The sequence below is a fragment of the Stegostoma tigrinum genome, chromosome 38, assembly GCF_030684315.1.
Source record: "Stegostoma tigrinum isolate sSteTig4 chromosome 38, sSteTig4.hap1, whole genome shotgun sequence".
Classification (NCBI taxonomy): domain Eukaryota; kingdom Metazoa; phylum Chordata; class Chondrichthyes; order Orectolobiformes; family Stegostomatidae; genus Stegostoma; species Stegostoma tigrinum.
This window is the reverse complement of record NC_081391.1, coordinates 511,129-537,210: the sequence shown is the minus strand read 5'-3', so window position 1 is coordinate 537,210 and position 26,082 is coordinate 511,129. Positions and strand designations below refer to the sequence as shown.

Here is a 26,082-nt window from a genome sequence, read left to right as displayed (position 1 = left end):
AATATTTAAGCATTAATTATGTCTCTAGTCCTGCCTGAGCTTATTATTCTTCGTATTTCAACAAATATTCTACTTATCCTGTTTGAAATTTATGAGTTAACTAGGAAATATTCACTAAGCATTCTGTAAGCTTTACTGAGTATCACTTTTAAAAAGTTAAAATTAATAATGAGTTTCTCCAGTTTTGAAAGCAAAAGGATAAAAATACCCAACAACCACTTTGTATGCAATCTAGTGTGCTATACAGCCAGTTGAGACTGAGAAAGGTCAGAAAAATACGTTATCCTCTCTGCACCAAATTCCAACATGAATGAAATTCCTAACTACATATAAATCTATATCTCACTCAGACTTATCTGATCTAATCTCCATGTGTTCCCTTTCTCCATTTGAGAAACGGAACAAGAGCCAGTCATATCAACTACAAGTTTCAAGACTTTTCTCGGATATGCAGCCAGGATGCCTGGCAAACTCAGTTCACCAAAATCTCTAAGCAAGGGTCATAGCATGAAACCAAACAACTCACAAAGGTTACAGAGACGGTAGGATCTGCCGATGCTGGAGAATCTGATATCACAAGGTGTACAGCTGGATGAACACAGCAGGCCAAGCAGCATCAGAGGAGCAGGAAAGCTGACGTTTCGGGTCTAGACCCTCCAAAGACGGGTCTAGACCCGAAATGTCAACTTTCCTGCTCAGCCTGCTGTGTTCATCCAGGTCTACACCTTGTTATATCATTTAACTCACCAAGGTTCTTTTGACCAAACCCTTCGAATTTGCCTCATCCTGAATTTGAATTGTACCTACGTTTCTCCAGTGGCATAGAGTCAAAATCCTGGAATTCCCTCCCAAACAGCGTTGTGGATGTCCCAACACCAAATGGGCGGCAACAGTTCAGAAAGGTGGCTCACCACCACATTTTCAAGGGCAATAAGGGAAGGGTGATTATTACTGGCCCAGGCAGCAACACCCACATTCCATGATCAAAGAAAATGAAAAAGTTGTTGCACTAGATGTGCATATTTCATTTAAAGACAGAAGTAAGTCGGAGTTACTCCTTCATCAAGAAAGTCAAGCTAACAATAACCTTGCAGCCGATGAAAAAATTAGCCAAACTTCCTCTGTCAAATTGCTATAATTCAATGGTAAAGTTAATCGATTGCAAGAAATGATGTATAATGGGTGGACAGGCTTTTCCTGTTTTCACTACGCTGTTTGCTGCAAGAGTAGACTCATTCCTTCGGTCACTGCATGAGTTTAGAATCAACCTGAAACGTAAAATGCTAAAAGGCTGGGAAGCTAAAGTAACAACAATAAGTGCTAAAACAAACAGGAGGTTGGGCAACCTATCGTGTAGAAAGAAACAAACATTTTAGGTCAAACTTTCTTAGATCAGTGACTTGAAACATTAGAGGGTTCAATGTTCTGTACATTCAGAACACGTAACCAAATAAAACAGAGGCAGCATTCACAACTGTATTTTCTCATCAATCTCCTTAGGAGGCAGCATTTTCCCATTCATACAATCACAAGCTTCTAATCGAATCATTGTCAAGTAATTGTGTACAGCTCTGATCTTGTTGGCTGTGAAGGTTGGTTAGCTGGGATAGTCAATCTCTGTCCTGACACACAGAAATGCCATGGAATTGTCATTAACTATGGCCTCATTCTTAGAAATCACAGGGAGGCTGACACAGAAAAAGTCAAATATTATGCTGGTGAGATCCAGGCTGACATTACAGGTTTGAGGCAGAATTGAAAAAGAAGTACTCTACAGTTGCATTCCAGTACGGTTGAACAGGCACATTTGGTTACCATGCGTCCCTAAAGTGTTCCATGAACATCCTGCACCTACACCATGACCACGAGGTGAGGGTCCAGCGGGAGAGATAAGTGTGCCCCACCTAGAATACTGATAGACAGAGACAGGAGTGGTCCTAAAGGAAGATTGCTGAATTGGGGGAAGGCCAACTATAGCAAAATTCAACAGGAGCTGGGGAATGTGGATTGGGAGCAGCTGTTTGAGGCTAAATCCACATTTGATATGTGGGAGGCTTTTAAAGAGAGGTTGATTAGAGTGCAGAACAGCAATGTCCCTGTGAAAATGAGGGATAGAAAGGGCAAGACAGGTGAAATTGCCAGACTAGCAAAGAGGAAAAAGGAAGCATGCATAAGATCCTAGACGACTGAAAACAGACAAAGCTTTGCAAGAATGTCAGGGACCAATCTGAAACGAGGAAATAAGAGGGCTAAATGGAGTCACGAAATATCTTTAGCAAACAGGGTGAAGGAAAATCCCAAAGCCTTTCGTTCATACATAAGGAGCAAGAGGGTAACTAGAGAAAGGGTTGGCCACTCAAGGACAAAGGAGGAAAGTTATGCGAGCAGTCAGAGAAAATGAGTGAGAATCTTAATGAGTACTGTGTGTTGGTATTCACAGAGGAGAGGGACATGACTGATGTTGAGATTAGGAATAGATTTCTGATTACTCTAGGTCAAGTCAGCATAGTTGGGGTCGGGGGGGGGGGGGGGGGGAGATGTGTTGGGCATTCTAAAAGGCATCAGGATGGATAAGTCCCCAGGTCTGGATGGGATCTATCCCAGGTTACTGAGGAAAACAACAGTGGAAATAGCTGGGGCCTTAACAGATATCATTGCAGCGTCTGTGAGCACGGGTGAGCTCCCAGAGGACTGGAGAATTGCTAACGTTGTCCCTTTAAGAAGGGTATCAAGGATAATCCAGGAAATTATAGACCAGTGAGCCGGACATCAGTGGTGGGGAAGCTGCTGGAGAAGATACCAAGGGATAAGATCTATTTACATTTGGAAGAAAATGGGCTTATTAGTGATAGGCAGCATGGTTTTGTGCAGGGAAGGTTACGTCTTACCAACTTGATAGAATTATTTGAGGGAGTGACAATGTTGGTAGATGACTTTAGAGGTCTGATACATGGACTTCAGTAAGGCATTTGATAAGGTTTCCTATGGTAGGCTGATGGAGAAAGGGAAGTCGATTGGAGTCCAGGATGTACTAGTGAGATGGATAGAGAACTGGCTGGGCAACAGGAGACAGACAGTAGTAGTGGAAGGGAGTTTCTCAAAATGGAGAACGGTGACCAGTGGTGTTCTACAGCGATCCGTGCTGGGACCACTGTTGTTTGTGATATACATAAATGATCTGGAGGAAGCTATAGATGGTCTGATTAGCAAGTTTGCAGATGACACTAAGATTCGTGAAGTAGCAGATAGTGAAGGGGACTGTTGGAGAATGCAGAGCTGGGCGGAGAAATGGCAGATGGAGTTCAATCCAGGCAAATGGGAGGTGATGCATTTTGGAAGATCCAATACAGAGTGAACTATACAGTAAATGGAAAAGTCCTGGGGAAAACTGATGCACAGAGAGATCTGTGTGTTCAGGTCTATTGTACCCTGAAGGTGGCAATGCAGGTGGTAGAGGTGGGCACGATAGCATGATTTAAGATGTATCTAGACAGATACATGAATGGGCAACGGGCAGAGGGATACAGATCCTTGGAAAGTATCCAGGAACTCCCCACCTACGTCCGTGACACCACCCACGCCCTCCACCTCCTCCAGGACTTCCAATTCCCTGGCCCCCAACACCTCATCTTCACCATGGACGTCCAGTCCCTGTACACCTGCATTCCGCATGGAGATGTCCTCAAGGCCCTCCGCTTCTTCCTGTCCCGCAGGCCCGACCAGGCCCCCTCCACCGACACTCTCATCCGCCTAGCTGAACTCGTCCTCACACTCAACAACTTCTCTTTTGACTCCTCCCACTTCCTACAGACTAAGGGGGTGGCCATGGGCACCCGCATGGGCCCCAGCTATGCCTGCCTCTTTGTAGGTTACGTGGAACAGTCCCTCTTCCGCACCTACACAGGCCCCAAACCCCACCTCTTCCTCCGGTACATTGATGACTGTATCAGCGCCGCCTCTTGCTCCCCAGAGGAGCTCGAACAGTTCATCCACTTCACCAACACCTTCCACCCCAACCTTCAGTTCACCTGGGCCATCTCCAGCACATCCCTCACCTTCCTGGACCTCTCAGTCTCCATCTCAGGCAACCAGCTTGTAACTGATGTCCATTCCAAGCCCACCGACTCCCACAGCTACCTAGAATACACCTCCTCCCACCCACCCTCCTGCAAAAATTCCATCCCCTATTCCCAATTCCTCCGCCTCCGCCGCATCTGCTCCCACGATAAGACATTCCACTCCCGCACATCCCAGATGTCCAAGTTCTTTAAGGACCGCAACTTTCCCCCCACGGTGATCGAGAACGCCCTTGACCGCGTCTCCCGCATTTCCCGCGACACATCCCTCACACCCCGCCCCCGCCACAACCGCCCCAAGAGGATCCCCCTCGTTCTCACACACCACCCTACCAACCTCCGGATACAACGCATTATCCTCCGACACTTCCGCCATTTACAATCCGACCCCACCACCCAAGACATTTTTCCATCCCCTCCCCTGTCTGCTTTCCGGAGAGACCACTCTCTCCGTGACTCCCTTGTTCGCTCCACACTGCCCTCCAATCCCACCACACCCGGCACCTTCCCCTGCAACCGCAGGAAATGCTACACTTGTCCCCACACCTCCTCCCTCACCCCCATCCCAGGCCCCAAGATGACATTCCACATCAAGCAGAGGTTCACCTGCACATCTGCCAATGTGGTATACTGCATCCACTGTACCCGGTGCGGCTTCCTCTACATTGGGGAAACCAAGTGGAGGCTTGGGGACCGCTTTGCAGAACACCTCCGCTCAGTTCGCAACAAACAACTGCACCTCCCAGTCGCAAACCATTTCCACTCCCCCTCCCATTCTCTTGATGACATGTCCATCATGGGCCTCCTGCACTGCCACAATGATGCCACCCGAAGGTTGCAGGAACAGCAACTCATATTCCGCCTGGGAACCCTGCAGCCATATGGTATCAATGTGGACTTCACCAGTTTCAAAATCTCCCCTTCCCCTACTGCATCCCTAAACCAGCCCAGTTCATCCCCTCCCCCCACTGCACCACACAACCAGCCCAGCTCTTCCCCCCCACCCACTGCATCCCAAAACCAGTCCAACCTGTCTCTGCCTCCCTAACAGGTTCTTCCTCTAACCCATCTCTTCCTCCCACCCCAAGCCGCACCCCCAGCTACCTACTAACCTCATCCCACCTCCTTGACCTGTCCGTCTTCCCTGGACTGACCTATCCCCTCCCTACCTCCCCACCTACACTCTCTCCACCTATCTTCTTTACTCTCCATCTTCGGTCCGCCTCCCCCTCTCTCCCTATTTATTCCAGTTCCCTCCCCCCATCCCCCTCTCTGATGAAGGGTCTAGGCCCGAAACGTCAGCTTTTGTGCTCCTGAGATGCTGCTTGGCCTGCTGTGTTCATCCAGCCTCACATTTTATTATCTTGGATAGTAGGCGACAGGTTTAGACAGAGGACCTGGATCAACGCAGTCCTGGAGGGCCAAAGCGCCTGTTCGTGTGCTGTAATTTTCTTTGTTCTTTGTCTATGCAGGCATAAGGAATGTCTCAGAGAAAACAAAACAAAAAATCAAGTGCCTATTACCACAACTTCCTGCCACAAAGACATCATTTCCATCTCTCACAGATCTTGCTGTGCTAATAATACAGTAGATGACGAATTTTCTTTTAAAATTCAAAAAAATACTTTCCTTCCTCCACATTTTTCTCAAGCAGAGGAGAATTAGAACATAGAACAGAACAGCGCAGTACAGCCCCTTCAGCCTCAATGTTGCACCGACCTGTGAAACCAATCTGAAGCCCATCTAACCTACACTATTCCATTATCATCCATATGTTTATCCACTGACCGTTTAAATGCTCTTAAAGTTGGCAAGTCTACTGCTGTTGCAGGCAGGGCATTCCACACCCTTACTACTCTGAGTAAAGAACCTACCTGACTTCTGACGGAGACCTATCACCCTTCAATTTAAAGCTATGTCCCCTCGTGCTTGCCATCACCATCTGAGGAAAAAGGCTCTCACCGTCCACCCTATCTAATCCTCTGATCATCTTGTATGCCTCTAATAGGTCACCTCTTAACCTTCTTCTCTCTAATGAAAACAGCCTCAAATCCCTCAGTCTTTCCTCATAAGACCTCCCTCCATACAAGGCAACATCCTGGCACATCTCCTCTGCACCCTTTCCAATGCTTCCACATCCTTCCTATAATGTGGTGACCAGAACTGTACGCAATACTCCAACTGCGGCCGCACTAGAGTTTTGACCAGCTGCAACATGACCTCATGACTCTGAAACTGAATCCTTCTACCAATAAAACATAACACCCCAGGTCTGGGTGGGATGCTCTGAGGGTTGGTGTGGACGTGTTGGGCTGAAGGGCCTGTGGGAACTCTGGGATGCTTCTGGTGTCCCTGACATGACTTCCTGTGACAAAGCTGCTGAAAGTAAATATTGGATCACGATGTGACCAAGTGACCAGGACAAAGAGACCAACACCATCAGCAGCCTCTCCACCAAGACTGGCTAGGTCAGAAAATTCTACCCAAATCAGGAAACCCTTGCTCCGTATGACACAGTGACACTACTAACTTACAGATGCGTTTAGACATGCACCACCACAGCTCCCTGGCTGAAAATACACACTGTCACAACACAACAAAACCACCAAAGAAATATGGAGAATTAAGCCAAAACATTTCAGAGTTTGTTTTCTGACCCAGCATTGACTGTAAATGAAACTACACAATTGATAAAACCATAACAACAAAGTTGCTGGAAAAGCTCCGCAGGTCTGACAGCATCTGCGAAGGAAAAAACAGAGTTAATGTTTCGGGTCTGGGGATCCTTCCTCAGCGTTCTGAGGAAGGATCACCAGACTCAAAACATTGACTGTTTTTTCCTTTCACAGATGCTGCCAGACCTGCTGACCTTTTCCAGCAACTTTGTTTTTGTTCCTGATTTACAGCATCTGCAGTTCTTTCGGTTTTTATTCGGTAAAACCACAACTTGTCTACAGACTGTCCATTACAACCGGGTATTTGGCCCATGACGAAAGGGTTTCATACACAGAGCTTGGATTACTGCCAGAGAACCAGGAATCAATGCAGCGAAAAATCAGAAGTTACATACACGGCTATCTAAATGATTAATATATCTCCAAACTTAGCAGCCTCCATGCTGTCTTTCAATTACTGTATACAGGCAATTCACAAAATTTCCTGAAGACAAGAATTCCAACCATTATCTGGTCTGTAACCACCTCTCACAAATACTACAATTGTCAAATGGAGGTAGATCTAGACTACGATCTTCGCATATGCCCTGAAGATGAAAAACAGATCACCATCTGGGCCTGCTCCATGCAGAGATGGGGGAAAATGTAAGCAACTTTGATTGTCATGGAGATAAAAAGTAGACCTACATCCAAGCTCCTGCGGATAGAGACACAGAATTGTTACCCTGAGGGACCAGAGTCTCCTTGTTGACAGATCACAAAGTTAAAATGCAATGTGTACAGCATTTAGTAAAACAGATGATTTTCACTATTCACCAATCAGGGTTGGGAATGTATGAATAAAGAAATCTCACTATAATATACAGACACAGCGAGACCACACCTCGAGTATGGTAAAGAATCCAAAGAGGAAGACAGGGAGTGACCAGATTAAGTCCTAGGATAAAACAATTAACATTTGAGGTTAGAATGACCTAATACAATCTTAACTTACAAGAACATCATGACGTAGTTGAAATATTCAAGTTTAAAGTTTCCCTTGGCTGGAGAATCTTGAACAGAACTACCATCCCTAGTGATCAGCCATTTCAGACTGAGATAAGTCTGTTGACTGATTTCATAGAATTATAGAATTCCTACAGTGTAGGAACAGACCCTTCGGCCCAACAAGTCCACACTGACCCTCAGACATCCCACCCAGACCGATTCCCCACAACCCACCTAATCTAAACATCCCTGAACACAACGGGCAATTTAGTGTGGCCAATCCACCTAGCCTGCACATCTTTGGATTGTTGGAGGAAATTGGAGCACCTGGAGGAAACCCACACAGACATGGAAAGAACGTGCAAACTCCACACAGACAGTCGCCTGAGGGTGGAATCCAACCTGGGCTCCTGGCACTGTGAGGCAGCAGTGCTAAGCACTGAGAGCCACAGGTAGGCATTCTCTTTATTCCTCCCTTGTCCACACCCTTGGTTTGGAAATGTTATGAATTAATATCAGAGGTCTTAAGTTTTCGTGCTATTACATTACTTTAACAGGAATTGAATCACTCAGTATAAAGAACCATACAATGAATGTTAAGGTAGTCTGAAGATCGCAAAATAACCTGGTTTTAGAATCAGAATCATACAGCACAGAAACAAACCCTTTGGTTCAAAAAGTCCACACCAACCATAACCCCAAACCAAACTCGTCCTGCCTGTACTGGGCTCATATCCCTCCAAACATTTCTTGTTCATGTACTTATCCAAATATTTTTTAAAACACTAACTGTCTTTGCATCCTTCACTTCCTCAGCAAGGTCCTTCCACAACGAACTGTGCTCTGTGTAAAAATGTAGTCCCGCGTGTCTTTTTAAAATCTTTCACCTATCACCTTAAAAATATGTCCCCTAGTCTTGAAATCCCCCACTGTAGGGAAAAGACACCTGTCATTCACCTTATCTAGACACCATCATGGTTTTATAAACCTCTATCTTGTAAACTTCAAACCTTCGACACTCCAGTGAAAAAAGTCCCAGCCTCTTCTCATAACTCATACACTCTATTCCCAGTAACATTCCAGTAATTCTTTTCTGAACCCTCTCTAACTTAATAACATCCTTCCTTTAACAGGGTGACCAGAACTGTACGGCACTCCAGAAGAGACCTCAGTATCCTGGGCAACTTCAACATAACATCCCAAATGCTATACTCATAGGTCTGGGCAACGAAAGCAAGAATGCCAAATATCTCAACCACTCTGTCTTGATGTGCCTCAAACTTCAAAGAATTATTTCCTAATAGCCTGGGTTTCTCTGCTCAGTAGCACTATCCAAGGACATACTTTTAATTGTTTAAGTCTTTTTTAATTTATACATTTTTCCTGTATTTTTTCCCTGCACAATAAGGAGGGCTAATGGTATAATAGTGACATTAATGGACCAGCGATCCAGAACACAGGATAGAATATCATGACAGATGGTAAAACTTGAATTCAATAAAAATCTGGAACTGAAAGCTAGTCTAATACTGACTATAAGAGGTCGGAGCCGAAGTAAGCCATGCAGTCCACTGAATCTCATGGAGTCAGAGTCACACAGCAAAGAAACAGGCCCTTCAGGCAAACTTATCTATGCCAACCAACAAACAAACCCAACTACCCTAATTCCATTACCTACTCTTGGTCCATAGCCTACACAGTGTCCTGACATCTTAAACACTCATCGAGATGCTTTTTAAATGTTGCGACAGTACCTGTCTCCACCACTACCTCACGCTTCCTGTTCAACATTTCTACCACTCTCTGGGTTGGAAACAGTTTGTCATCAGATCCCTGCTAAACCACTTATACCTCACCTCATACTTATGTTGTCTGATCTTAGACAAGTCTACCATGGAGAAAAGATTCCGTGATCTACCCTGGCCATGTCACTCATAATTTTGTATACCTCAATTAGATCTCTCCCTCAGCCTGTGCTTTGACATTCAATGAAATCATGGCTGATCTGACAACCTTCAACTCCACTTTCCTGTCTTTTCCGCAAATCTGTCTATCTCAGGCTCAAATCTACTAAACAATACAGTGTCAACAGTTGACTCTGTTAAAGAGGCAGAATTCTTCTTGAGAGAAGAAATTCCTTCTTATCCTTTTCCTAACTATGTACCTTTTACTTTGAGACTATACTCACTAGTGCTAGACTCCCCCACAATGAGGAAATAACCTCTCTGCACCATGTCAAGTCCCCTAAGAATCTTGCATGTTTCAATAAGATTGTTTCTCATTCTTGAGAACTCCAATGAGTACAGACCCAAACTCCTCACCTTCCCCTCATAAGAGGATCTTTCCATACGTGGAATCACCCTTGTGAACTTTCTCTGGACTGCCTCCAACACCAGGATATCTTTATTTAGATTAGGGGAGGAAAAACTACTCCTGATATGGTTAACTAGTGCTTTGTATTGTTTGAGCAAAACTTCCCTATTATTCTGAGCAGTTCCAGAATCCAAGGGAATAAGATGATCAGTTGGACTCTGGGATGCATGAAGGATCAGAGGGACCTTGAAGTTCAATGGTGTACCATTGTTGAATACCCCAAATGTCAGTCTCTAAGGAAGCAGGGCAGGGAAATAAAATGGTAAACGAAGCATCCCAGATGCTTGCCTTTGTCAGCTGAGGCATAGAGTTTAAGAGCAGAGAGATGATGCTAGAACTGCATAAAAAAATGTTGGTTAGGCCACAGCTAGACCATTGCATGCAGTTCTAGGATCTATTATAGGAGGGATAGGAGTGCTTTAAACAGGGTGAAAAGGAAATCTACCAGGATGTTGCCTGGGCTGAATAGTTTTAGTAATGAAGAGAGGTTGAATAGATTGAGGTTGTTTTGGGTAGGACTCAACCAGACTTGTATAATGGTTGGACAAGTGGGGCAGTGGAGAAGGGGTGACAGCATAGGTATCATGTCACTGGTGACAAAACTCAGCCCTCATGGTGGAGGTGGCAGAATGAAGATACACTCCCTTTCAATTGCATCTTTTTACTCTTCTTGTTCTTAAACTATTCAAGATGGGAGAAACAGCTGAAGCTTTTCACTATTTTAGCATATTATTCACTGCAAAATGCAAGTGACAATAAATCATTCAAATTTCATTTTAGTTTACAACCCGGTCTCCAGCCTTAGTTAATTGATTCACTGGGTATCTGGTCCTGGCATGGTTCAAATGAAGTGTGCCCTGCCCCACTAGTACTGGTACTCCAGTCGTGATGCTATACCACTCGTACCAAGCTCTGAGCCATACATTAACTCCTTGACTTTATTTACCCTATGCATATTTGCCTGTGGTTCAAGTTGTAATCCAGGAGATTATTACTTTGATGCTTCTTAAATTTAGAATTTGAACAATTAGGAACTTTCAGCTCAACTTCATTTCTGGTCCACTCATTGCCACTGATACCAGTATTGGAACTTGCCCTCCCAACAGAAGCAGGCAACAAACCTTCAAGACTGCTATTCATGGTTGCAAACAGCAGTATCTAGCCCTCTGTATCTTGCCCAACGATTACTACATTTCTATTTTCTCCAGCCACTTCAATCATTCTCCTTAGCAAGGTAAAAAATCTAAAAAATTGTGGATGCTGCAAATCAGGAACAAAAACAGAAGTTCCTGGCAAAGCTCTGAATTAACATTTTAAGTCAGGTGACCCTTCCTCAGAACAGTTCACCAAATTTGAAACGTTAACCCTGATTTCTTTTTCCACAGATGCTGCCAGACTGCTGAGCTTTTCCAGCAACTTTTGTTTTTGTTCATCTGTACCAAGGTGTTGTGCTCACTTTGCCTGGCCTCCCTCTAGTCCATACTGTTGTCTCACTCTTGCAGGAACTTCACAACTATTGAACAATTGCAGAAGCTGAGACTCCACAAATGCAATACCCTTAGTTCCCATACTTTCCTCACCTGTTGTCACATCGTCGCCTCCCCCGATCATAGTCCAATTTTGAATTACCCAGTCTGAGGGGTGTGACCACCCGGTGGAGTAAAGTTTCCAGATAATGTTCCTATTCCCTGATGTAATTTCTATAGCTTGAACTCCAGCTCCTCAATTCAAATCCAAAGTTCCTTGAGCTGGAGACACTTACCACTTCTGAAGAAGGATCACCAGACCCAAAAACCTTAACTCTGATTTCTCTCCAAAGATGCTGAGCTTTTCCAGCAATTTCTGTTTCTCTTATTACAAATGTGTTCACTCTGGATCATCTGAGCTCGGGCTTTTCTCTCTGGAGAGAAGTAGGAAGAGAGGTGACCTGATCGAGGTGTATAAGGTAATGACAGGCATGGATAGAGTCGATAGCCAGAGACTTTTCCCCAGGGCAGTATTGACTGCTACGAGGGGCCATAGTTTTAAGGTGTTAGGAGCAAGGTATAGAGGAGACGTCAGAGGGAGGTTCTTCACCCAGAGAGTTGTGAGCGCATAGAATAGTTTACCAGTGGTAGTCGTGGAAGCGGAGTCATTAGTGACACTTAAGCGACTGCTGGACATGCACACGGACAGCAGTGAATTGAGGGGAATGTATGTTAGGTTATTTTATTTTTGGATTAGGATTAATCCATGGCACAACATCATGGGCCGAAGGGCCTGTACTGTGCTGTACTTTTCTATGTTCTATGTTCTACCTTTGTCTCCAGCAGTCTCCACGTCCTGCAGCAGCAACAGATCACCTGTCTTAGCATCACGATTGTATTGATTTATCTGTAAAAATGAATAACTCTAGATTTCCTGTCTTCCCTCTACTGTAATGACATTTGTGAAATAAACTTATCAGTACCAAACAAATATTTACTCAGGTATGTTTAGGGGAACAAAAAGAAAAGAAAAATACTTGAAACCTAAAGATCTTACTTTAAAGAATATAAATATTCACCAACCTTCCTCCTTAATCAGTTTCTTTCCTTGCACAAGCATCATACTGTGATTCATAATGCTATTTTCTCACTGATTACACTACAAATCAGCATTTCGATCGGCACCTTTCATCACCTCCCACTCCTTGCAGTAAACCTTTGATAAAATACCTCTTTCCCCTTTGCACCGAATTCCCACCTGAACATAATTTCTAGTTCATTCACATGGCCTATGTCTCACTCCACTGAAGTCTCCTTCACACTGACCAACTGTTGTTTAAAAAACAGGCTTACAAATGCCCTTCAGGAAACAAAATCTGCTGGGCTACATGTGACTCCAGATCCACAGCAATGTACTTGTCTCTTGACAGACCTTAAAAAAGGCTGCACAAGCTGCTGAGATGACACAGAGTGAGAGTGACATCTAAGGTTTTGGAGATTTGTAGCTCGAGTTGTGAATGTTGTTTCGTGGACTTAACCATAATTACAGAGATGCCAACAAAACAGGATTCCTAGCCAAACTGGAAGCCACACTAAGGACCAACAGCATCAATGAAGAAACAAACAAGCCACAAGGCAGACAGTGATCCCAACACTGACCAGAAAAAGTGAATGCAACACCCTTAACACAGCTGAAAGGAAAGCTCCAAAAGGACTGAAAAATGACTAGAACATCACAATACTACCAGCAGACAAAGGGTGCATGACAGTAATACTAAATAAACGGGACTACCTCTCCCAGGCACATGCACTACTAGCCGACAAGAACACATTCCAGCAAGTGCAGACAGATCTGACATTACAACTGGGCAACAAGATTGCCAACACACTAATGAGACTCAAACAGACCCGACAGATCAACTAAACAGATTTTTTAAGGATGAAACCTGAAGGAACTAACACCCTTCGACTCTGTTGCCTTACAAAGGTACACAAACCGGAAGTACACCTCAGACCCATCATTTCCTGGCCAGGCATGCCATCGCATAGATTAGTCAAGGAGCTACAAAGGAGACCAAAGCACCTTGTCAGCCAGTCAGCCCACTCAACCCAAGAGTTCCTCAATTCAGTCAAGGGACGAAGAATAGATGACAACAAGACCATGGTATCATTCGACATTACTACCCTATTCATATCGAAAGACCATACTACTAGCAAGAGAAATAATGACAACACTACTAAAACAAGAACAACACTACAATGACACCGTCTCCACTGACGTACTGAAGCAACACATGCTGAGCTACGCCAAGAACAGTACCTCTTCCAGGCATCCAAAGACAATGGATACCTAAGAAACTGGGTCAGAAATGTCTCTTACACAAACAACACCAGGAAGATACTACACGCCCTTACACACTCACCACGCTACCTTACATTAGGAACACATCTGAACTGACGGCAAGACTCCTACAACCACTGGGCATCAGAGTAGCACATCAACCCTACAACTGCTCACCCGAACCAAAGACCCACTACCCACCACGGACAGGACCAATGTCATATACAAGATTCCCTGCAGGGACTGTGACAAACACTACATCAGAGAAACAGGAAGGAAATTAACAAGGGGGCATGAACATCAATTGGATACAAAAAGACATGTCCAATACTCGCTCACCTCTATCCATGTGGAAAAGGAGATCCACCAATTCGACTGGGGCAACACCAAGATCCTGGGACAAGCAAAGCAGAGACAAGCACGGGAATTCCTAGAAGCCTGGTAATCCACGAAAAAAGTCATCAACAAACACATAGACCTCGACCCCATTTACACTCCATTGTGAAGGAAAACCGGAAGTGGGGTAATCCAGCTCAACAGACACCAGAGTTTAAATAACAGGTGGGAAAACACAACAGCGCTTCATCAGAGGCTGCACTGATGATGTTAGCCAGCAGGGTAATGAAATGCCTGCAGGAAACCAACCAGCTCAGCGAGCCAACCAACTACATTGACAGTGACAACTTTGACAAGGTCACACTTCAAGTTTGGCATCAAGGATCACAAGCAAAACTAGAATCAACAAAAATCAGAAGCTCTTGACTGGTTAGATTTATACCTTGTACGCAGTAAGATGGTTGCGGTTGTTGGAGGTCAATCATCACAGCTCCAGGACAACCATCTTTAGCTGTTTTTTCAATGATCTTCCCTCCATCATAAAGGTCAGAAGTGGGGATATTCACCAATGATAACACAATGTTCAGCATAATTTGCGAATCCTCAGATACTGGAGCAGTCCATGTTCAAATACAAAGAGACCTGAACATTATCTACACGAACTGAAAAGTGACAAGTAACATTCACAACACACAAATACCAGGCAATAACCAGCTCCAATAAGAAACAAACTAACCACCACCTCATCACATTCAGTGGTATTACTATCACTGAAGTTCACACTATCGCATCTTCAGCATTACCATTGACCAGAAACTGAATTGGACTGACCATATAAATATTATAGTTACAAAGAGCAGGTCACAGGCTAGGAATACTGCAACAAGTAACTCCCCCCCGACTCCCCAAAAGTGAAACACAAGGGGTTGGAATCATTTGTCCTTTTGACAATATCAAGCAGAAAGAATAGGAATCAAAATCTAAACCATTGTAAGGAAGTAAACGTTAGGTTTGGGGAAAGTAGCAGAGGTCAGACTGGAGTTGAGTGCAGGGTGGGGCAGGCAGCTACACATTATAAAGTTGTTGCAGTACACATCTCCCAGCTGTTAAATCCGTAACTCAAAAACTTACATCAGCAGTTTCGCAGTTTTTGCTCAATTATTAATGTTCATAGCATGCATAATTCAAAAGTTAAGACAATGAAGCTTCTCCACATTTTTGTAGGAAACACATTTGAAGGCAGCAGTTAAAATTTGTAGGACAGGTCCTCTGTAAACTATATGAACATGTTCCCATACAGAGTGTGAACTAGAAGGCTGCCCACAGTGATTTGACCAAGTACTGGGAGGTTGCAGTGAAGCAAGGTCAAAAGCCAAAGAGTCTATGAAACCAAGCGGCAGCTTTCCATCATAGAAGATGATCATTTGGACTATGGTGGTCAACACTTTGTTAGGAAATGCAGTGTTGTGCTCAGACTGGTTCTGAATCTAATTATGAAGGTTCTATTTAAAAAAAACAAGACATTCCTTAATAATAAAATGTGAGGCTGGATGAACACAGCAGGCCCAGCAGCATCTCAGGAGCACAAAAGCTGACGTTTCGGGCCTAGACCCTTCATCAGTTCCCATTAGTTCCCATTAGCACTAAGACATTCTTTACTCCACTTACACAGCCAAGTGATATAAATATCCCTCAAAGATGACTAAAACCATATAGTCAGATATGAATATTAAATTTGTACGAGATACTATGACAGACACGTAAGTGTGATTGTAAAATGGATATTGCCTATAAACCAAAAACTCAAGAAGAGTAGTTTGTTCAGCTTTCGAGCCTACTCCACCACTCAATCAGATCATGGCTAAGCTGACACTCCTCATGTCCACTTTCCTGCCTTTCCCCATAACCAGCATAGTGGCTCAGTGGTTAGCACCGCAGCCTCACAGCGCCAGGGACCCGGGTTTGATTCCAGCCTCGGGTGACTGCCTGTGTGGGGTTTGCACTTTCTCCCCGTATCTGCGTGGGTTTCCTCCGGGTGCTCCGGTTTCCTCCCACAATCCAAAGATGTGCAGGCTAAGTGGATCGGCAATGCTAAATTGCCCGTAATGTTCAGGGGTGTGTGGGTTGTAGGGGAATGGGTCTGGGTGAGATGCTTCAAGGGAAAGTGTGGACTCGTTAGGACAAAGGGCCTGTTTCCACACTGTAGAGAATCTAATCGAAAACCCTTTAAATCAATACTCTTATCTGTCTCAGTCTTAAGAACTCTGTCGCAAGGAGTTCCAAAGATTCTCAATCCTCAGAGAGAAAGTTTCTCCTCAGCTGAATCTTAAATCAGCACTCCTTCACACTGACACTTTGTCCTCTGGTTCTAGACTCACCCATGAAGAGAAGCATCTCAGTATTCACCCTGTCAAGCTCTTTAAGAAAGCTTCAATGAGATCAAATTCCTCCATAATGGGTGTTATCCAAGTGAACATTCTTTGAACTGCTTCCAATGACATATCTTTTCTTAAATAAAGGGATCAAAACAACTCAAACTATTCCCATCTTGCAAACTTGCAGTAAGGTTTTCCAACAATTAAAATCTCCAAAACCTCCAATTTGAACGAGCATTCTTGATTACCTGCTGCACCTGTGTGCTAGTTTTAGGTGTTCGGTCACAAATACCCTAACACATTGTATTGCAATTTGCACTTTTCTCCATTGAAATAATACTTTGTTCTTTTGTTCTCCTTTTGCCAATTTTCTGCCCAATTTTTTTCTTAACATCTCAACATTTCTCTGTAAACTGATTCTACCCCTCTAGCAACATAGGCTTCCATCTTTTTTGTGTTGTCTGCAAACTTGCCTACAGCACATTTGCTTCTTCCATAATATATATATTAATTAAACATGGTGATCACTTGCAGTCCCAGCATTGAATCCTGCCTAAAGAGATCTGAATTTGGATTGGAGATACCTGAAATATTCACGGTCACTGAAAAAGGATGCCAGCAAAGTCTGGTTGAAACTGATTTTTGATCAGATAGTCAAGGATTATAGAGTCAGAGAAGTACAGAATGGAAACAGGCCCTTCAGTCCAACTCGTCCATGCCATGTAGATATCCTAAATCAATCCAGTCCCATTCATCAGCATTTCGTTCATATCCCTCCAAACTCTTTCTATTCATATACCCATCCAGACATCTTTCAAATGTTGTAATTATACCAGCCTTAACTTCCTCTGGCAGCTCATGGCACCTAACATGCACCACCCTCTGCGTGAAAAAGTTGTCCGAGAGATCCCATTTAATTTTTTCCCCCTCAGAAACCTCAGAACCCCCCTGCCATATATGAATTTGTGGTTAAACATTTAAGCAAATTAAACACTATCTGCCACTCCTTGGCCCATCAGCCCATTTGATAAAGATCCTATTGTACTCTGAGATAACCTTCTTCACTGTCAACTACATCTCCAATTTTGGTGTCATCTGCAAACTTAGTAACCATAGCTCCTATGTTCACATCCAAATCATTATACAAATGACAAAAAGCAGTGGACCCAGCACCGATCCCGGAGGCACACCCCTGATCACAGGCTTCCAGACTGAAAAGCAACCCCTCCACAACCACCCTCTGTCATCTACCTTTGAGCCAGTTCTGGATCCAAGCAGTGAGTTCTCCCTGTATTTCCCTGTGAACTAATCTTGCTAACCATTCTACCATTAACAAACTTGTCAAATACCTTGCTGAATTCCACACAGGTAATGTCCATCATTCTGCCCTAATCAATCCTCCTCATTACTTCTTCACAAAACTCAATCAAGTTAGTGAAACAAGATTTCCCATGCACAAAGCCACACTGACTATCTCTAATCAATCCGTGCCTTTCCAATCACATATAAATCCTGTCCCTCAGGGTTTCCTCCAACAACTTACCCACCACCGATGGCAGGTTCATGGGTCTATAATTTCTTGGCATTTCCTTACCACCTTTCTTAATTAATAGGCACTACTTTAGCCAACCTCCAGTCTTCCAACCTCTCAACTGTAGTTATTGATGATACAAGTATCTCAGCAAGGGGCCAGGCAATCACTTTCCTAGCTTCCTTAAAGGGGAAAAAAAGGAGGAAAGCAGAGTTGAGGACGGCCTATTTCTGTTTGTGTCTGCTACGACCTCATGGTCTTTCTAATACCGGTTTTTCAACTTGTTCAGATAACATGGGGGGGGGGGGGGGTCAGAAATAGGAAGGATCAGGTAAAGGGCATGCAATGCGTAGGATGTTTCAACAAAACATGTTACAGCTGGTCAAAGAGATAATCATACCTAGCTGAAATGAAAAGCAAGCAGAAAATAAGTGACTGAAGGTCCGGATTCCAAACCTGGCCGGTTGGCATCTCCACCTGGATGGAGGTTATTAGAACGCTGGATCCCACACTTGGTTACGGGGCAGGGACGACGTGGATGTTGGATCCCACACCCGGATGGGAAAGTGGGAGGAAGGAAACGATGGATTGGAAGTTATCAATTTACCTGTCTCACGGATCCCCCCATCGCCCTGTCAGTGACTCGCAGGTAATAAGCAGCAGCTCCCTCCGGATCCCGGTTTTCCCGACACGTCACTGACTTCACCGGAAGAAATTCCACGGCACCGGAAGTTCGTCTTCGCTCCGGACGCGAATTCCCAACGATATCGCCCTCGGAATAACTCCAGAATAAACCGGAACAAACTGGAGATGGAAACCAATTAATCTGGAAGTGAAAGCAGGGAATAAACACCAACAAACAATTGCTTCTTCAATTGGGGTGGCCGCGATCAGCCACGTAGTGGTGGGTAAATCCCCATGAAATGGAGATCAAGCTGCACAGAAGCACCGACAATCTGGGAATAAACAAATTCTCAAAAATTAGATAAACGTCAAAACATACAGAATAATTTGTCATAAACTGAGACGAGGCGCGCGGAAAGTGAATAAAGAGTATTATTCCATCTGATGTTATTACGGTACAAGCCAGATGCCAGATATCAACGTGGCTTGATCGTATTTGTTTTGGTTTTAAGGAAGTAGCCTGTTGCTGAAACAGTCATGCAAGGTTGATGATTTTTGCTTTAACAATAACACCAAACTTTATTACAAACACAAAGATAAAATTGAATAAACCAAATCATCTAGCTATAATATTTAACATTTAAATACATTTACAAACCTTGAAAGTATATCTATAGCAGATTCTGTCGATGTAGTATATCTGGATTTCCAGAATGCATTTGACAAGGTGCGGCACAAAAGGTTAATTAACAAATGTAGGATCACACAGGTTTGGGATAATAGATTGGAATACTAAGAAAGGCGATGAAAGACATTGCTGGGGCATTGACGGAGATTATTGTATCTTTAGCCACAGGCGAGGTCTTACATAGAATATTACAGCACAGTACAGGCCCTTCGGCCCTCGATGTTGTGCCGACCTTGGAACACTGGAGAATAGCTAATGCTGTTCCTTTATTTAAGAAGGGCAGCAGGGATAATCAAGGAAATTCTAGGCCAATAAGTCTTACATCTGTGGTCATAACATTTTAGAGAGGATTCTCAAGGACAGGATTTACTTGCATTTGGAAAAGACTCGACCTATCAGGGTCAGTCAGCATAGCTTAGTGCCAGGGAAGTTTTGTCACACAAATGCGTTTGAGAGTTTTGAGGAGGTGACAAAGATGGTTGATGAGATTTGGACAGCGGATGTAGTTTACATGAGCATTACTAAATCATTTGATAAGGCCCCTCATAATAGACTGGTCTGGAAGATTAAGTCACATGAGACCCAACATGAGTTGGTTAAGTTGGATACAAAGTTGGTTTGGTCATTAAATACAGAGGGTAGTTATAGAGGGCTATTTTTCTGACTGAAAGTTTGTGACAGGGATGTTCTGCAAGAATCAGTGCTGGGACCTCTGTTTTTTGTAATAAATGTAAATGATTTGTTGAAAATATAGATGGCCTGATTAGTAAGCTTGCAGACAACAAAATGTTTGGTGGAGTTGTACACAGTGAGGAAGGTGGTCAAAGGATACAGCAGGACGTAGATTATTTGGAAAGTTGGGCAGAGAAATTGCAGAAAGAGTTTAGTCTGGACAGGTGAGAGGCAATGCAGCTTGGGAGGTCAAATGGAAGAGGAAAGTATACATTAAATGGGAGGAACCTTAGGGACATAGATATACAGTGAGATCTTAAGGTTCAGGCTTATAGCTCCTGGCAAATGGCAACAAAAGTGGGCAAGGTGGTAAAGAAGCTGTATACCATGTTTGCCTTTATTGATTGGTGCATTGAGTATTAAACGTTGGCAAGTCATGCTACAGTTGTATAAAACATTAGTTAGACCACATTTGGAATATAATGTCCAATTCTGGCCACTACACTGTAGGAAAGATGTGGAGGCTTTAGAGAGGGTGTAAAAGAGATTTACCAGGATATGTTCTAGATTAGAGTGCATTAGCTATAAGAAGAGGTTGGATAAACTTGGATTGTTTTTACTAGAGTATCAGAAGCTGATGGTTGACCTCTTGGAAGTATGATGAGAATAATGGATAAGGTTAATAGTTTAAGTTCTTTTCCCCAGATTGGAAATGTCAAATACAAGAGGGTGTTGGTTTAAGGTGAGAGAGGGACTGTTTAAAGGAGATGTGCAAGACAAGTGCATGGCCCATACCTGGAATATGCTGGCAGGGGAAGTGGGTAGAAGCAGATACAATAGCAACGTTTAAGAGGCATTTGACAGGCACATGAATAGGCAGGGAATAGAGGAATACTGGCCATGTATGGGTGGATTGGATAAATTTAGAATGGCACCATGGTTGGCATTGACATGATGGGCTGAAGGGCCTGTTCCTTTGCTGTACTGTTTTTAAGATAGCATAACAGGGTGGAAACAAAGCAGTGATGAGTGATTGTTTGTTCATTTGGAAGAAGGTTTATTGTGGACTTCCCTTGGGATTGATGATAAAATGCCAGCTACTCTTGATGTACATTTGTGATCATGACCTTGGTGTTGAGGGCACAATTTCAAAATTTTCAGATGATGCAATGTGTCAATGACTGAGGGGAAAATGGGGTGAATTTAAATGATAATGGTGTTTCCCTTCTTATACTGAGACAGTGAGATATTGTTTCCTTTTCACTTCCATCCCTTACTGAGGTCAGCTAAATGGTATTCTCGGAACACTGCCTTTCCTATATTGGAAATAAATCCACAGCAAAATCCTTTAAGGTGAAATTAAAGATAGGTTTTATTAACAAAGGATTCAAAGCACAGGGGAATTGCTTCACTACTCCATTCACACAACCTCTCAAGAAATTAAGGAAGGTAGAACATGAGATAATTTATAACTGACCATAAGAAATAGGAGTGGACTACTCATCCTCTCAAGCCTGCTTCACTATTCAATAGGGTCAGGGCTGATCCGAAATTCCTCGAATCCATTCCCCTACCTTTTTCCTGTAATTCTTAAGTCCTCTCCTTATCAAGAATCTATCTATCTCATACTTAAATGTCCATAAGGACTCTGCCGCCTCAAGTCTCTGGCAAGGAGTTCCAAAAATTCACAACCTTCTGAGAAAAGAAATTCCTCCTCATCTCAGCCTTAAATTGCCATCCCTCTATTCTGAGAGTATGCCCTCCGGACCTAGATTCTACCATGACAGAAACATCCTCTCAACATTTATCCAGTCAAGCCCCTTAAGAATCTTATACATTTCAATGAGATCATTTCACTCATTATTACAAACTCCAATGAGTAGAGTCCTAATCTGTTTAGCCTTTGCTCATAAGATAATCTTTTCATGCGGAAGATCATGCTAGTGAATGTTCACTAAGCTGCCTGCAATGAAATAAAACTTTTCCTGAAATAAGGGACCAGACCCACTCACAGTTCCCCAGATGTGGTCTCACCAGCATCTTGTACAGTTGCAGCAAGGCTTCCCTGTTCTTACATCCAACCCCCATGAAATAAGGACAGACACATTATCCATTCTGAATGCCTGCCTGCACCTATGTGCTAGCTTTCTGCATTTTATGCATAAGTACCCCCAAGACTCTTTGGGTTTTGCAACTTTCTGTAGTTTTTCTCTATTTAAATAATACTGTTCTTGTTCACCCTTTCAAAATGAGCAACTTCACACTTTTCCATATTAAACTCTATTTGTGAACTTTTTGCCCACTTAAGCATCTCTATAAATTATGTGTATCCCTTGCCTTTCCACCTATTTTTGTCACCAATGAATTTGGCCTCAGGCTGACAAATTTGATTCAGTGGCACAAGCAGTGGGTGAAGCCAATGCTGTGGTTGACATATATTTGAACTTTCAGAAAGCATTGGATGCAGTGCCATGTAGCAGGCTGGTTAGCAAATTAGAAATGTTTGGGATTGATGGGTCCTTGACAGCACAGATTAGAGGTTGTCTAAAAGACAGGAAACTGGGAACATGTATTGACGGGCATTTCCCAAATTGGAGTTGAAAGTAGTGTTGGAACCCTTGTTTCTTCTGATTTATATATACAATTTGGAGACGGGTGCTGAGGGCAAAGTCTCTAAATTTGCAGATGGTATCAAACTAGGAACATGCTGGTGCTGAACTCTGATCAGTAGACCTTTAAACAACTCTCACATGTCAAATGAGGGCTTTCCCAATAACAGCTCCTCCCAATTAACAGTCCCTAGCTCCTGCCTACTGCTGATATAATTTGCACTCTCCTACTTCAGTACTTTCTTAGAACTCCTGACTTATCTTTGTTCATAGCTATCTTAAAACTTAAGATGTTATGGTGTCTGTTTCCAAAATGCTCTCCCACTGAAAGGTAAGTTACATTGTGAGAGCTCATTAGCCAATACAGATTCCAGTAGGTCCATTCATCTAGTTCGACTGTCCACATACCGCTTCAATAAACCCTGTTGAACACATTTAACAAATTCTGTCCCATCTAAGCCTCTTGCCCTGAGGAAGTCCTAGTCAATATTGGGAAAGCTAAAGTCATACTTGGACTCAAATTTCCCCAGCTATCTTCATCTGTATTCATCTTGAGGATACTTCTCAATACATTCCCTTCCTTGGAAATTTTATGGATTGATTGTATATTGAGTGGTAACTACCACCATCTGCATGTACCTCCTCTGAGCTGTGATGTACATGGTATCAAATAACACAGCTCTAACAACTTACAGTGCATTCATCAGGCTTTACCTTTTGCTTATACATCCCTCCTTTTTAAAATAAGGTACCTGTATGTCATCTGATGGGTCCTTTCATTCAGCTCACTATCACTTCTCCCAGAGTCCACACTGCTTCATTTCTCTAACATTTTGATATAAAAGCTAATCCCACATTTTATTCTGACTAATACTACTTTCATTGTTTTAATGTCAGTTTTCTATTGATTATGTGTCAGTATCTTGACATTTAAACTCTGTTTTATGCACTTCCAGGCCACACTAATCATTTCGGCAAGTAGGTGTACATGTGTGAGATCTGTTCTTTGGTGCATTTTGTTTTTAACCATGCATTCCCTCATGTTTGTTACTTATGAGGCAACAGTCACTTTTGCACACTTACATCAGTATCCCAAGATCGTATCACACATTCTTGACTCTTATATGATCTTATCAAAGATCTATAAGGTTTCACTTATCTCTCCATGTATGGTCCCCATGACTCAGATAGTGGTTTAATCATCAAATTCAGTTCTCTTAAAAGGAAACACAAGGACAAAAATATCGCCAAGACAGCGTTATCAGCTTAGTGCTCTCATCTAAATTTCCCTTTCACTAAAATGTATTTTCACCTCAATTGCCATTACAACCTATTAATCTATTTCTTTTTGCAAGCTCTCTCCACCCTTCATCACTTCCTCGCATCAAATTTTGCAATTTAACTATTAACATCCTATCTAATTCCAGAGCTCTGGAGAGATTTGTAGTCCAAAGAAACATTATCATAGAAATATTTGACTTCTGTTTTAAGATATTTATGTTTGATTCAAGCAAAAACATACTTTGCTTGTTTTTTTCTCTGAGATGACCCACTTTCTTTTAAATGTTACTTAATAATGAATTCCAGATATTTGGTACATCTCTCTGTAAATTTGTCTAAATTCAATATTTTGTTTACTCTCTCACAGTCACTAACAATTTTTTATTCATTGAAACCGCTGAGAATGCATGCATATATTTTATCATTTTCCAGAATCGTTTTAAATTTTCAGGTAACTATTCCCTTTAAATGTTTTAAAATGCCAGTTTTAGAATGTCAGTCTTAATATGTTTTTTTAAAAATCACGATATGCTTGAATGGATTACTTACTGGTAGTTTATTGCAGGTTTAAGGAGGTGGGGTGAAAATTTTTGGATGTAATTATGTCAACATTCTCTCTTCTGCCTGTACAGAAATGGGGTGGCACATAGCTCAGTGGTTAGCACTGTTGTCTCAAAGTACCAGGGGGCTTGGGTTCAGTTCCAGGTTTAGGTGACTGTGTGCAGAATTTGTTTTCTTTCTCTCTCTGTCTGTGTGGGTTTCCTCCCACAAACCAAAGATGTGCAGGTTAGGTGGATTGGCCATGCATAATTGTCCATAGTATCCAGGGATAGATAGGGTAGGGGGGCTATGTCTAGCTGGGATGCTCTTTGGCAAGTCAATGTGGACTTGTTGGGCCGTATGGCCTGTTTCCACACTGTAGGGATTGTTTTTTGAAAAAAGTGTTACAATTTAACAAGGCAAATCCCGCCTCCTTCGTTATATTCTTCCTTTCTTTAAACTCCTTGATATCAGTTTTGTCAGATTTCAGAACAGATCATCAGATAACTTTTGTTGAAACAGAATTCCAAAATTCCAATTTCCCTATTACTTGGGGACTTTCAAACCATGGTACATTTAAGATGGGGCAGCACGGTGGCTCAGTGGTTAGCAATGCAGCCTGTCAGCACCAGGGACCTGGGTTCAATTCCAGCCTTGGGCAACTGTCTGTGCAGAGTTTGCATGTTGTCCCTGTGTCTGCATGAGTTTGCTCCAGTTTCCTCCCACAGTCCAAACATGTGCAGGCTGGGTGGATTGGCTGTGCGAAATTGCCCAGAGTGTTCAGCGGTGTGTGGGATGCTCCAAGGGGCAGTGTGGACTTGTTGGGCCTAAGGGCCTGTTTCCACACTGTAGGGAATCTAATCTAATCTAAAGATGAATAAATCTTATCACCCAGAATTAAAGATTCTTGTGCTAAAACAGTTTTTGGAAGTTCTTTTTGGCCAGAAAATGAAATTCCAAACACTATTATTTAAGCATTAAGTTTCTAAAATGAAATTTTACCCATGGTTCTCTCCTCAATCTAAACACAACATGAATGGGACAGTAACTTGAGGAAAGAGCAAATAAGTTATATCTTTTGATTTAATTTAACGTCAATTAACTGTAGCCAATTCCAAGGGGGAAATTTTTACCCAGCTTTAAGAACTAGATTTAAAAATCAACATTCTATAGTAGATTTGCCCTTTATACAACCACTGATAATTCTTTAAAAAGGACATTAAAAAGTAACCCTACATGTTCCACTCTGATACAGGCAAACAGGACAATTTCAAATCATCTTGCATTTCCAAAATACAAACTAAACTCAAAGTACGCCCAGATCTCGAACTCCAGGAGGCAAACATACAAATTACGCAAGACAACATTTAAAGCCAACTAACGAAGTTGCATAAAAACCAGCTCACAAAGAGTTAACACTTGGGGGCGGGGGAAGTGCGGGACGCGAGAGACAGAGACGCCACTGGCACTCACGTTCACATCCTGACCGGAAAATTATTACGTTAGGC

At 42.8% G+C, this 26,082-nt stretch overlaps 1 protein-coding gene across 2 annotated transcripts in view; it reads right to left on the bottom strand.

Moving 5' to 3' along the window:
- Positions 1–18,901, bottom strand: part of sgsm3 (small G protein signaling modulator 3) — a 195,703-nt gene extending 176,802 nt beyond the window's left edge. The window contains exon 1 of one of the 2 annotated variants that reach the window (XM_048521343.2): positions 18,768–18,901. The gene's annotated coding sequence lies outside the window, so the exon portion shown is untranslated. Of the gene's footprint in view, positions 1–18,560; positions 18,724–18,767 lie in introns of those variants that run through there. The other variant, XM_048521344.2, reaches the window with a different exon arrangement.
- Between the last annotated feature and the right edge of the window lie 7,181 nt (positions 18,902–26,082).